This window comes from Coenobita brevimanus, chromosome 23 (assembly GCF_032717465.1).
Source record: "Coenobita brevimanus isolate Jiangsu-jjx chromosome 23, ASM3271746v2, whole genome shotgun sequence".
Taxonomy (NCBI): Eukaryota; Metazoa; Arthropoda; class Malacostraca; order Decapoda; family Coenobitidae; genus Coenobita; species Coenobita brevimanus.
The window spans coordinates 24,045,354-24,058,317 of record NC_136976.1 but is presented as its reverse complement, the minus strand read 5'-3'; the positions used below and the strand labels follow the sequence as shown (position 1 = coordinate 24,058,317).

Genomic DNA, 12,964 nt, shown 5'->3' with positions numbered 1-12,964 from the left:
GCTTGTCCTTTTGCATCTGCATCACTTAGTAAGTGATTGTTTACCTGTCTGCTCATCACCCGTCCTCGTGTCTCTCCTCGTCAGCACCTCTTTTCTAGATCTAATCCGGAATGAAAAAAACGATCTAGAAATTAGCTACAGATAAGACTGCCAAAAGCTGTCATTCAGTTTTGTTGAACATGCCCTCTCCCACATTAACCACTCCTCGCACCACCGGCTTCTTCTTTTTTTTTTTTTTTTAAATAACGGAACAGAGGAAGGAAAAACAAATGAATAAGAAAAAACTAATCCATACACCAGATTATTGGTGGCCTCTGTTCATAAAATATCTGTAACAGTTAGACTTGAACAGCTGTAGCTTGAAGTTTTGAGAGAAATAACTCTGGGGAAGCGAGTTCCAGAGAGATGCAGTTCGGGGAATGAAAGAATTCTGATAGGCAGAAGTTCTGCAATATGGTAATACGATAGTCCAGTCATGAGCACTACCAGATGCCCGTGTAGCACGAGGAAAGACATGGAGAGGTGGCACAATGCACGCAAGTTGGTCTGAGCATTTGCTATAGATATATCTGTAAAATACTGCAAGAGAGGCAACATTCCTTCTTACTTGTAGGGGAGGTAGTTTATTAGTAATAGCAGGGTTATTAATAATTCTAACAGCCCTGTTCTGAACCCTGTCTAGTTGTTTTAATGCAACCTCTCCAGACATCCATTCCACAAGGGTGAGCAGTATTCAAGCTGAGAGCGCACATGACTCTTATAGATAGGTCTTGATTTGTGGAGATGGCTGTACTAAAGTTGAGAGTTAGAGATATCAGACTTTGTAAATGGGTGTCTGAGTATGAATGAACTATGAAGAGTTGAGTGATCTGCATATGAGTGGATGGGATTGTGGGTGACAGATAAGAGATCATTAATGTGAACCAGGAACAGGGTTGGCGCCAGAACTGATCCCTGCAGCACGCCGGCGTTAATTGTGTGGAAATTGGAATATACATCATCTACTTTTACTCTTATTTTTCTGTTACTGAGATATGAGGAAATGAAAGGAACAAAGGACGTTAGTCCATAGCAAGGGAGTTTGGACAGCAGGGAACGGTGCCATATTCTATCGAAAGCTTTAGAAATATCAAGGGCTACTGCATGAGTTTCTCCATGTAGGTCGATTGATTGATGGATGGTATGAGTCAGGAGATTGAGTATGTCAATGTTGGATCTTTCATGGCGAAAACCATATTGTCTATAACTAATCAAGTTGCTGGATTCAAGATGTTTGACTATGTGCTTATTAATTAAAATTTCAAATATCTTACCAAGAGAAGATGTGACAGCTATTGGTCTGTAATTAGAAGGGTCAGGGGAACTTCCTTTCTTAGGTATTGGGTGGATATTGGCTTCTTTCCATGAATTAGGGAATGAAGAAGTACGTATGCACACTCTGAATAATTTAGCAGGAACAGAGGCAAGTTCTGGGGAACACTTTTTCAAAACAATTGGAGGAATTCCATCTGGGCGTGGAGCTTTGTTGGTATGTATATTGCCTAGAATGGATTTTACATATCTTGTCTGTATTTTAAATGGAACAATTTCGGGGGAGTCAAGTTCTAGTACTGGGACGTTCTGGCTGGCTTCCTCTATGGTAGAATTTCTGGCAAATGCACTGGCAAAGATATCTGCTTTCCTAGGAGGGTCATTTGTATTGTTGCCATTTGAAGATTTTAGTGGGGAATGGATGATGACTTGTTAAAATTATTATTGAAAGAATTGAGAGTTGACCAGACTATTCTATTGTCATTAAGGTTGTTGGTAGTTTTGATGCTTGATTTTGAAGAAAGTTTGATTTAGCAAGATCTGTTACAACTATTGCATGGTTTTTAGCAATTTACAGAATGCCCTCTCGAATAATGCAAGTGACTCATAATTTTCCCTTCACTTTCCTCTCGCTGCCATCCACCTTCGATACATCACCAACCGTTAACTCCTCCGAAGAACGAACAGTAATTACATCTTTTGTTCTTTGTGCCTCCAGATGATTGCATTCGATTGATGAAACATATGTGTGGCATTGATGGGATTAGAGAAGGCTCCATCTAACCCCTCCAGTTCGAAAAGCTGCTTCTAAGCCTAATTAATCTGAATAAGATTTTGAAATGTACCATCAGAGTGAAGTGGTTGAAATTTTAGTCTACAGCTACATCCTTCACTTCTCATGCAACCGGATCCACTCGTATCACTTAGCTCTGTCACCTAACCTTGCTCACCCCACGCTGCATATAATTACCCTTGCCTTTTACACACTCCATTTTTCTCCTGCCACTCTCTTCACAATTACTTTCTCCACTTCTCATGCCACCCTTTCCTTTTACATCACCCACCTCTCTCACCCAACCCTTCTCATCCCATGCTGTTCATACCTCACCCCTCTTTTCTCTCTCACACCACCACATTTTTCTCCCGCTACTATCTCCTTTCTCTCTGCGTGCCAGCTCAACCTCTATAAATTCTAGAAACTTCAGGGCTCTTCCCCCACCCGGACCCACCGAGTTATTTTACAGCACTCTTCTACATGATGATTTTAATTTTTCTCTCTTATATTGTATGTATTTACACTAATTTTTACTTATATCCATCACGCTCCTACTCCGGTACCCATCCCTGTACCCCTGGTCCTCGAAGCCGATATTCTGTTGTTCTAGTTCTCTTATCCTCATTTAAATTTCTTCATGAGGCAACAGTTTTCTTTTTATTGTATGTTTTCCTTCCCTGTCTCCACCCCCCCCCCTCATAATTCCCTGCTGTTTTTCATACCATCTTCCTCATTTTTTATTTTTGATAAGTATTTTGCTCAATCTCTCTCTCTCTCTCGACTGTTCTTCCAAAACATTATTTTCTCCTTTACATTCTAAAATTATTCCGCTGTCTCAGCATTTTCTCGGTGTCTCTTTGAGTGAACCAAAGGCAGATCCAATTACTGTATCATCCTTTTTCGTTCAAATTCTTTTCTCTTTTCCTTGCTTAGTACTAATATCCTCAAGCTTCTTGTTTTTTTCTTTCTCTTTCTCATTGTGCCTATAATCCTTTATCATATATATACTGTTTATCATCATACGTTGTTGTCATCATCCAACCTCCTGTAAGCTTTATTTTCTGGATGATAGCTCCTCGTTTATTACTGTTCTTTCCCTCCTGTGTCAATGTAACTCACTCTAACCCCGTGCCCTTCTGTCCTTCCACCTGTGTAACTTTAATGGCCCCCCTTGCCACTCTCCCTTTTCATCAGACCATTTTCTGCCTCAGTTTCTGTCTTTCTTGCATTACGTGTACTAGGTCTTCTTTGATCCTATTTTCCTTTTTTTTTTTTTTTTTTATTGCTACTTTTCTCCTTCCCTCTTCCGTCTCCCTCCTCCGTCATCATTTATCTTGAAAATGGTGTGTGCCAAACTCAAAATTTGGCAGTACATTAATTCTGATATAAAAAAAGGTTCATTAGTTAATACCGTACATTTAGATGGTTTGCATATTTAAACATACAATATGCACTTCTACACAGACAGTGTGTATGTCATAACATTCATCAAAACACACACACACACACACACACACACACACACACACACACACACACACACACACACACACACACACACACACACATACACACACCTGTATATGCAAAAGTATGCGATTTGCTTCAGATGTATTCATGTCTGTATCCCTGTTATTCACCTCTTCATTTACGATTTACTTTCTTCAAATGTTTCTTAAAGCGCACTCTTTCGGTTTTTTCTACGTTTCATTCTTCCACTCCCACTCTCCAACAAGTGTCCTTCCCCAATGTTTTCACACTTGTCTTCATTTTTCTTCTCCTTCCCCTCCTCCAGTTTTTCACAAGCGCTCATTCATATTTCCGTTTATTTCTTCTTCCTCATCCTTTCCTCCTGTTATTTTAAAGCTGTCTCTTTCTCATCTGTTAACCTATCTCACGCTATTTCTTTTTCCTCTCACCAACACTTAGTTGCACACTCACTTCTTATGACTCGCCCCAAACTTCCAAATCAGATCTTCAAGCTTAGCACGGACAAACTATTGTATTGTCTCTGATGAGGGGTTAGGTACGAAAGGGGTGAATCCTCTGAGTTAGGGCCAATGCAGCTCCAACTGTGCGAAAATCACTGACGTTTCCCCGCTTAAAAATAATAAATCCGCGCTGAAGCCTTTGATGAAATGTCTTACTCCTCTCTGTCGTCTCACACTGCATTCTGCTCCCTTACCCATCAAATCCCCCCTCTTGCCCTCCTTCAGTTCACCTTTCCCTTTTCTACCTCGGTTTCCTCTCTCCTTTCCGTTTACTTCTCTTCTTGTAATCTGTTTCCTTACTCATCCAGTCCCCCACTTCCTCTCTCTCTCTCTGTCTCTCTCTCTCTCTCTCTCTCTCTCTTCCACCTTGATTCCCTCTCTCCTTTCACTCAGCCTCTCTATAAGTCGTGTAGGGGGTAGCATTAGGCGTGCGTGTCGCTTCATCTCGCGTCGTAGGAAGGAGTACTAACCACCTCAAGCATATGAAGTGTTTTTCATAGTATTCTGACTACTTTCAGACGATTTTACTCAGTTTAAGAGAGACTGAACGAAACTAATACGGAATAGACCGTCATATACAAACTAATAACATAAATTCTTTCCTTAGTTATATCAAATAATATCACGGTAGGAAGAAAGTATCAAATGAATGAATTATACATAGGAATACAGATGAAAAGAAACAGTATTCCCTGTCCACTGCATTATTTCCTAGCACTAGAATATGTTAATATTCATGTTTTTTATGTACCTACTTGTGGTCGAGAGAGACTGAAGGTGACGGACACTAGGTGGAATCCAGAAGGAAATGAAAGTCACTAATATAAATGGGTAGTGTGAGATGGGATGGAAAAAGTGACATTAAATTATGTGAGGCTGAGATTGGCAGGTTACTGAAGGAATAACTGGAATAAACTCAAGTAAATGTGAGACCTGGAATGATGGATGCAGAGTGAGTTGTGTGAAGGATGGTCAAAAAACAAAAAAATAATGAAGACGAGAGGGGTTACTAACGATAAAAGAACGAAGAAATACCAGAGTTTGGAACTCTGACACGGCAGAAAGACGAGTCATAAGGAGATAAGTTAAAGATGTATTAGGAAAGCAAGAAATTGGCAGGAAGAGAGAGAGAGAGAGAGAGAGAGAGTGCACTGTGCGTGTAGGAATAAAAGTCATATAAGACAAAATAATCGGCAAAAGAGAAGGTGAAGCAAGTCAGAAAATTGTGGAAACGAAGACGGAGGAGGAAAACAAGGTGAAGGGTAGATTAATGAACCTGAAGAAGGAAAACAGGCAGGACAAAAGGTTGGCTGAGGCGGGTAAGAATTGAGGAGCTATATATAGTCTATCCACTTTAACTTAGCCTAAAACTGTCATCTCTCAATACTGAAAATTTAGTAAGCATAGCGTTAGCCACAAGTAAGTGCTATGGAAAACAGATTGAAAACAAGGACACAGTGCTTGGGTGAGGAATGAGGACGCATATACAGTACTCGATCAACTTCAGCTTGGCCTAAAATCACAATTTCCACCTTGAGTGAAGAAATATAATAAGGGATTCATACTAAACCTCCTGCCCATAAAAAACGCTCTGAAAAATATGTGGAGCTGTAGTACTGTTGCATTAGGCTACTGAACTACAGAAAGTAGGCTTTACTGTACAACAAAAAGTTAAGGCAATGAACTTTAACAAATGTAGTAAGCCAGACTCGCTGAGATGCAGATAGGAGGGAGAGGATGGAAGGAGAAATAAAAAGAAGCCGAAAAAAAAAAAAGAAGAAGAAAGAATGTTGGCAGAGTGTGAAGGAGAAGTGGGAGGAAATGCGAGAAGAAAAATGGGAGCCGGACGAAATGGATCTGAGCGGAGAGTGAAGAGAAAATGAATACGTGGAAAGACAGAGGAAGAAATTTCTCAGGAACTCGAGAGTTTGATTGAATGCAGTGGAATAAAGGAAAGAATTTGGGGGGAAATTACTATCTGCAAGGAGGATGGAAAACATAATACAAGAATGATTGGACAACTGAAAGCGAGTAGAAGGAGGAAGATGGATTGGTATTTCCTGGACCGCGATGCGACGAGGAAAGACTAAGGAAGAATGAATAGGAGAGAAAGGAAGATAGACGAAATCGTATTTGAAGGAAAGATGAGAATATGTGAAGGTAAAGCGAGGGACAGTGGAAAGGAAAGCATAAGACAAATAGAAACTGGGGACACCGCAGCTAAGGAAAAGATAACTAGACTCAACACTCAAACTCTTAGGACACACTCTTAGTAATATAGCCTAATCCGCCATTAGGTGGAAAAGACTATTATAGTACTTTTGACCACGAACTTAGTGGTAAATGTATGCACACCCTCAAGCTGTTATACTCTCAGCTGAATAGAATCGTCTGGCGCTAACTGTGGTGGCGTATTAGAGTTCTCATAAGCACTGGAAGGTTAAACCGAGGAAGGAAATAGGCAGGATGTTAGGAAGAGAATCAGAGCACGATATTCCTTTGCTTGTTTTTCTCTTCAAAGATTTCCTGGGTGCATCTCAGAAGTACATTTATGTTTGAGTAAAGGTGCATAAAGGTCTTGACTATTGTGGATAGGGGAACGGTTATGGTATCAGTTTAGAGAGAGAGAGAGAGAGAGAGAGATAATAACAGCCTTGCTGAAAATGTGTGAAGCTGGGAAAACTAAGATCATTAATAAAGAAATAAATGTAGAGCTGAAAAAGTAAGAGTCTTGAGATAGAGGGGAAAAAAGCAAGAGGTGACATCTGGCGTAAAGGAAGACTGAGCAGGCCAGCCTCCACGCCTAGGGAGGGATGAGCCTGGAGATTACTTTACCAAGATCACAGTGGAGACCCGGCAAGCACCACTTTAGTTCGTCCCCCTTAACGTCGCGGAAATTTTAGTAATTTTGTAGCTTAATAACCTGGAGTTCAAGGACACAGTACGACAATACCCAGGCTCTACATCTTTTCCATACCTTTTTCATGAGTGTGTGTGTGTGTGTGTATGTGTGTGTGTGTGTGTGTGTGTGTGTGTGTGTGTGTGTGTGTGTGTGTGTGTGTGTGTGTGTGTGTGAGAGAGAGAGAGAGAGAGAGAGAGAGAGAGAGAGACCATATTCTTCTTCTAATATCTCTCAACAATTCAACATTCATGATGGTGAGATGGGATTGTTAGGCAAAATTAAATTGGCCATAGAATAGGACGTCGGCGAGACAGGAGAGAGAAGGAGAAATAAAGGAGAAAAGTTAATCCAGTTCCAGGGCCGACCACGGGACCTTTCTGAAAGATCTGCTCTACGCAAACCTATAATTATCTAGAACTGAAATCTATCTATATACCTAGGCTGCTTCCCCCATGGAAAGGGAGGTAGCCGAGACAGGACGACACACTCCTCACTTACTCATCCATTCAAACACAGTCATTAGCATCTTAGCCCCAAAGGGGAGAAGGGACAGATCCTCACCGCATCACATCACACATGGGTCAAATGCGCAGTGCAATCAGTGACATCCGCAGCAGGGCCCGACAGCAGAGCTTGTTTACCCCTGCCACATCATAATAGACCCATCCCCTTACTCGCACCTGACCTGACTAGCTAATCAGACCAAATGAGGGAGAATATCCCCTCAGGGCTGCGTCATTATTTATTCATTCACAATTTCTCTCCATTTATTTCTGTCACGCACAGCCACTCTTCCTTGCTCAACAGACATCCCTCTCACATCATCCAGCGCTCTCTTCACACTGTCCATCCATCCTATTCGTGGTCTCCCTCTCAGCCTTACACCTCTCACATCAGATCTAGTTATCTTTTTCACCAATCGTTCATTATCCATTCTCTCCATATGCCCAAACCATCACAACACCCTCTGCTCAACTCTACCAGCCATCTCCCGAACAACTCCAGTTCTCCTTCGAATTTCATCATTTCGCACTCGATCCATACGCGTCACTCCACACATACTCCTCAGACACCTCATCTCCATTACATTCAAACTTTTCCTCTCTGCTACACCCATATTCCATGTTTCAGCCCCATATAACGCAGTCGGTACCACAACACCCTCATACAGCCTTCTCTTTACATCCATTCTAAGCGAACGACATCTAAACACTTTTTTCATTCCTCTCAGCACCTTTACTACTTCATTGATTCTAAACTTACTTTTGCATCTATTCTTCCATCCATAGCAACATGCGACCCTAAATATTTGAAACACTCCACCTCCTCAAGCAACTCGCCATTCAAAACTATATTCATCCTCCTACCATCTTCCAACCTCGTACACTTCATCATTTTACTCTTATTCTCATTTACTTTCAATTTCCTCCTTTCACACACCCTTCCAAACTCCTCTACCAACTGTCTCAATCTCTCCTCTAAATCAGCCACCAGTGCAGTGTCATCTGCAAACAGCAGCTGCTTAAGATTCCACGCTCCACCATCGACATTCACCAAACTTAGACCTCCACCTAAAACACTTGCATTCACCTCTCTTACAACACCATCCATATAAATATTAAACAACCAAGGCGACATCACACATCCCTGTCGCAGCCCCACTCTCACGGGAAACCAATAACTCACAGCATTTCCCACTCTTACACATGCTATACTATTTAGATAAAAACTTTTCACCCCTTTTAGTAACCTACCATCAAGTCCATACAATCTTAAAACAGACCACAAAGCCTCACTATCAATTCTGTCATACCCTTTCTCTAAATCCATAAATGCCCAAAACACATCCTTGCCTTTCGCTAAATACTTTTCACACACTTGTCTCACGGCAAACACCTGATCCATGCATCCCCTCCCTCTCCTAAAGCCACACTGCTCATCACCAATTACTCCCTCTGTACCCTCTCTAACTCTCATAATTAACACTCTACCATACACCTTACCTACATCACTCAACAGACTTATACCCCCAAAGCTAGTACATTCATACTTATCACCCTTGCCTTTATACAACGGGACCACACAAGCACTTGCCCAGTCAATTGGCACCATACCTTTCACAAAACACACATTCAACAATCTTACTAACCAGTCAACAATAGTCACTCCACCATCCTTCAGGCATTCCACAGCACACCCATCCATACCTGCAGCTTTCCCTGTTTTCATCTCCTTTACTCCCTTCTCCACTTCCTCCTTCGTGATCAAAGAATCATTCAACTCTCCCAACAGATTTATTCCTTGCACCGTTCCATCTGCCACAATCTCAGCCACCCTTTCCTCCTCTGCATTTAACAATCTTTCAAAATACCCTGCCCACCTCTTCCATACTGCATCAATCTCAATTAACATCCTTCTATCCTCTGCTTTTATTTGCTCTTCCTTCCCCGACTCTCCCTTTCGCACCCTTTTCACCTCCTTCCAAAACATTTTCTTATTCTGTTGAAAATTCTCAGTCAGCCGCCTACCCCACCTCTAATTTGCTGCCACCTTAGGATCACGTACAACCCTTCTCGCCCTATTCCTCTTTTCCTTATACCTCTCATATGACACCTCATCCTTCCTCTGCAACCACACTTCATATGCACGTCTCTTCTCAGCCACAGCCATACTCCTTGCACCACCATTCACTTACATTTCTTACACCATCACCCACTCGTCTCACACCACACACCTCTTCCGCATGCCCCGCCACAGCACTCTTAAATAACTGCCATTCCTCCTCCACACTGCCATTTTCCTAATCTTTCACTGCGTTCCACTCATCTTTCAATTTCTCCTGATACTCTATCATTTTCTCTCTTTTATCCAACTCACTCACTTTCAAAACCTCCCTGCCACATCTAACCCTCCTAGCTCTCACCCATCTCATACCTACTCTTAACTTTCCCTCCACCAGGTAGTGGTCAGACATACCTCCACCCTCCCCTCTCAGAACTCTCATATCCAACAATCTTCCTATTACATTCCTAGACACAACCACATAGTCCATCAAAGCTCTATCAACAATCCTTCCACCCTCCTGTCTCACCCATGTATACTTATAAATATCTTTCTTCTCAAACAGCGTGTTTCCAATCACCATCTCTCGCTCAACAAACATCCCTATCATTCGTTCCCCATTATCATTTCTTCCAGGCACACCATGCATACCAACTTCAACTGCTACATTTCCCACTCTAGTATTCAGATCTCCCATCATTACCACATTCACATTCGCTCCAAAACTCTGCAGACACTCATCAACATCATTCCAGAAAGACTCCCTCTCTTCTTCATCCCTTTCACTACCATGCCCATATGCACTCACAAACACCCACAACTCACGTTCAAATTTCGTTTTCACCCACATCTGTCTCGATGACACCTTCCATTCAATCACACAGTGCTTTACTTCCGGACTCACTAACAAGGCCACACCTTCTCTTGCCCTTCCTCTATCAACACCAGACAATCTTCTAGTCACACTTCCAAACATTGACTCACCCTTCCCTTTCATCTTCGTTTCACTCAAAGCTAACACATCCAACTTTCTTCTCACAAACATTCTCCCAATCTCCTCCCTTTTAGCCTCAATCGTACTACATCCACGCACATTCATAGACTCAATCTTCAGGGTACGGGGATAACTCCATCCCCCATCCCTTTCTCTGGCCTGTCTCTTTTTAGGAATTAAAAAAACAGAGGAGGGGGTCCCTAGTCCCCTCACCCCGCCCCTTTTAGTCGCCTTTTACGACACGCAGGGAATACGGTGGCAGTATTCTTCCTAACACAACCTGGCCGCAGAGTAGTAGTACCACTCCATAGTGCGGCCAGATTGTGTCCCCCCCGCCACAGGATGTTGTACAGTCGCCCCAAGAAGTGATGACAGATTTTCAGACGGATTCGGTCACTGCACTGCCGTGCGTTCAATGAAAACAGTGAAAATAAAGTAAACATTCAATGCTTTCATCAGGTCATATCAAATAAATTATATATGATATTGCGCTAAGAATGATGTAAAATGAATAACAGGAGGCAGTTATATTAGAAATTAACACTTAATTACCTTTCCCAATTTGAATGAATGTGAAATGTATTACTCCGCGCGCGGTGGGCAGTGGGCCTATAACTCCGTGTTCCCGCTTTAATTGTTTCCCAGGATTTCAAATACAGATGCTCTAGTTTTGACGATCAGTTAAGGAAAATTCTAGCGACTGCAATACACTGCCTTATTTTCAGATGCTATGGTGATGATCCAGCAACAATAAGGATGCCATAACAATGAAATTATTCTTCGTAATGATACCCTACCTGCGGTAGCAGCAAGACCATACTGCCTTTTATTCCGTCTTCCTCTCTCCAATAATAATTATAATTAGCAACTTTATTCCCAATTGATGCAAAATTATTAGTTGTAAGGAGGTATGGCAGATTCTGCCTTTTTCTCTTACACTAAGCATAAACAGGACCAAAACATGAGTTCATAAACTCTTGCAATGCAAAACCACGCACTCTTTACTCCATCTTTTCATCTTAATATCTGTCTTTTTAAATAAACTGTAATGTCCTGCTGAACAGAAAATGCTGATTTGGAAGTTTTGAACTCAATGATTTGTTTATGAACCTCTGCATTTTATTACTCTTGCTAATCGATTATGCACTGAGGATATGACTGACTATGACGGAAATTAGCATTCTGCAAGGAGCTCCGACTCTAGGCAAACATCGTTTTTTTTTTTTTTTTTTTTTTTTTTTTTTAAGACAGCCCTCTGGCTTATATTAAATAATCCAGAGATTTTTCTTAATGGAAAACTGGCCAAAGGCAGTGTAATAACTGCATGTCTTTGAGTAAATGTTATCTCTTTTTGAGCGTGTTGATCGAAACATTTAAAATAGCTTACTGGCTCTTACGCCGCCTTCCCGCCAGTGTGTCACACTTTTAGATGGGAATTATCGTACCGGCTCTTCAACATTATCGTTTTTTCGTTATAATGATCGTACACTATTAAATTCATTTTTCTATCTATCTATCTATCTATTGCCAGACGCCTTAATCCCGTAAGGGGTAGCCACAAACAAATCACCTCCATGTCGCCCTGTCTCCTGCCATTTCACTGCACTGCTCCCAGCTTACACCCCCCTCTCTCATATACCTCTCCACTCCATCCCTCTATCTCATCCTTGGCCTCCCCCTCCCCCTACCCCTTCTCCATCTCACTCACATACACTCTCCTCGTTAGTCTCTCACTCTCCATCCTCTCCACATGGCCAAACCATTCACTCACTGATCTGATCCATTTTAAAATTAACGGTCATACCACGTTGAGTACACCGCTTCCCGTCCGATCAGCGAAGTTAAGCGCTGGGTCTGGTTAGTACTTGGATGGGTGACCGCCTGGGAACACCAGATGCTGTTGGCATCCCTACGTGTCAAGTGGGGTTGGTGGAGGATTAGTGCCCCTCCCTGTAAAACAATTAACTCGAAGCCGTTGGCCACCCCGTTTGGGATACATGGCGTCTGGCAATGAATGAATGAAAAAAACCTTGGTGTATTTACTGAAAACTTACCCATTACAATTATCTTCATCAATCCCGTAATTTTTTAAGGTACTGATGTATATTTTATCACTTTACTTTGTATCAGAATCGGGATATATCATGAAAATCTCATGATAATAATATTATAATAATATAATCATGTCATTCATTAGAAAAATAATGTTACACGAAATATCCTTTGTGCCAGTCTAGAAAATCAGTCTGACTAGCAGCAGAATGCGGTCCATAGAACTTTAATAGATAACTCTTAGAAAGTGCACATGCTTCCTCTTGCAGATGATAACTCAGCAAGACCATAAAAGAAGTATTTTCAGTGATCACCATTATATTAGCCCCTAAGATTATTCAGCTGTCAAATTGTGGAACAACTGCACGATTAGGTAT

General features: G+C 41.6%; 1 pseudogene; it reads left to right on the top strand.

Annotated features, from left to right (window-relative positions):
- Positions 1-12,325: 12,325 nt before the first annotated feature.
- LOC145393142 (5S ribosomal RNA) lies at positions 12,326-12,441 on the top strand (annotated as a pseudogene).
- The last annotated feature ends 523 nt before the right edge of the window (positions 12,442-12,964 follow it).